Source organism: Leptonychotes weddellii, chromosome 16 (genome assembly GCF_054177405.1).
Source record: "Leptonychotes weddellii isolate Sample4059 chromosome 16, ASM5417740v2, whole genome shotgun sequence".
Taxonomy (NCBI): domain Eukaryota; kingdom Metazoa; phylum Chordata; class Mammalia; order Carnivora; family Phocidae; genus Leptonychotes; species Leptonychotes weddellii.
This window is the reverse complement of record NC_138384.1, coordinates 48,839,637-48,841,744: the sequence shown is the minus strand read 5'-3', so window position 1 is coordinate 48,841,744 and position 2,108 is coordinate 48,839,637.

Sequence of the window (2,108 nt, the reverse complement as noted above, 5' to 3'; positions counted from 1 at the left end):
TGCGGCTCCCGGGAGCGCGCGGCTCTCGCGGGCCAGGATCACTGGGGGCCAGCGGGGGGGGTGAGATGGGGGGGTGCTGGGCTCCTCTTGTGGGCCTGGATCACTGGGAGCTCCCGATCACTGGGGGCCAGCGAAGCCCCCCCCGGGGGGGGGTGCTGGGCTCCTCTTGCGGGCCCGGATCACTGGGAGCTCCTGGATCACTTGGGGCCAGCGAAGCCCCGGGGATGGGGGGGGCCGGGCTCCTCTTGCGGGCCTGAATCATTGGGGGCCAGCGAAGCCCCCCAGGGGGGGTGCTGGGCTCCTCTTATGGGCCCAGATCACTGGGGGACAGTAAAGCCCCCTGGGGAGGGGGGTGCTGGGCTCCTCTTGCGGGCCTGGATCACTGGGAGCTCCTGGATCCCTGGGGGCCAGCAAAGCCCCGGGGATGGGGGGGCGGGCTCCTCTGGCGGGCCTGACTCATTGGGGGCCAGGGAAGCCCCCCCGGGGGGGGGGTGCTGGGCTCCTCTTGCGGGCCCAGATCACTGGGAGCTCCTGGATCACTTGGGGCCAGCGAAGCCCCGGGGTGGGGGGGTGCTGGGCTCCTCTTGCGAGCCTGGATCACTGGGAGCCGGATCACTGGGAGCTCCCGGATCACTGCGGGCCAGCGAAGCCCCGGGAGCGGGGGAAAGCTGGGCTCCTCTTGCGGACAGGCCGGGGTGGGGGGGGCGGCTGGGCTCCGGCCCGCGGGCCTCCTCCCTGCGCATGTGCACCCCGGCCACCGGGAAGGGTCCGCGGCCGCCAGGGGTGCGCAGGGGCAGGCGGGGCAGCCGAGGGGCCGGGACCTGGACGGGGACCTAGGCAGGAAGGCCCGGGGCAGGCCTACCTCGGTGCGCCGCGGGGCGCCCAGTGCCGTGCGGCCACCTCCACGGGCCGCCCCGCACAGCCCCGCGCCCGGCCCCGACGCCACTGTGGCCGGACGCCGCCCCGGAAACCCGCCCTGACGGGAAAGGAACACCCCCAAACAACGGTTCCGGCGTCGCAGGGGACAGACCGCAACCCAAATCAGAAGGGGCTGGCCATTTCTCTGTGGCCACACAGCGAAGCCAGAGGGACGGACGATTCCCGCCCTGCGACAGCAGAGGAAACCCCGGCCTTGACACGTAATACATCACACGGCAGGAAGACAGAGTGCCGGTGGTGACTCCGAGGCCAGACAGGCGGTCAGTGGCCCAGAGCCAGGTACCGTGCCGCCAGTCCCTCCGTGGGCTGCAGTCCTGGAGGGAACTGATCCCCAGATCCAGAGCACAGCTGAACCCTTGGCCTCCAACTCCACAGCCGGCCAGGAGGCCCCTCCCTGAGGAATCCAGCGGGATCTGTTGGGCCAGCTCCCGGAGAGGTCGGCAGCAGCAGCCCACCCCGGGGGGGCGGGAGTCAGCCAGCGCTGGCTGGGGCTGCTGGAACGCACGGAGGTCTTTCTGCAGGGACCACACACTCGGGGCCAGAATCCCAAATGTGCGACCCACGCCGGCTGAGGGAGAGCGTGCTCACACAGCTCTGCAGGCGCACGCACAGGCCCGGTGGGAGTCGGCCCCTCTCCCTCTGCATCAACCTGAGCTGCTTCCTACAGCCACAGTAGGACATGTGCAGAGCACCCCACCACAGCCAGTAAGTAAGTGAGCACTGGAGCACAGAGGCCCAAGGGAGGACAGAACAGGTGACCGACTTGACCTGGTTTGGGATGCGTCCCACGACTTTCCCAGTTTTAACATGCAGAGGAAGAAACAAGAACAAGGCAGGAAGCTAGATGCCTTAGCAGGTTTGGCAAATCATTGCCATCTGGTGCTGACAGGGAGGAGAGAATTCATTCCTGGGTTACACGGGGAGGACTGAAGCCAGAGAGTGAACTCCCCAGTCATAAATCCCACCCCATGCAGAGTTTAAACCCAAGGTCCCTGCCTCTTGGGGGAGGCTCAAGGGGAAAAGATCATTAATCCCCTTAGGAGGTGAGGGCATCTTTTTCATTACTTCCTCCCGATTTCCCCGCCACCCGCAGGCCTGCACTGCACCTCGAGGTTGGAGATCGTTCAGTCTGGGATACGACAGCCCAGAAACGATGCCGCCTGTCCACA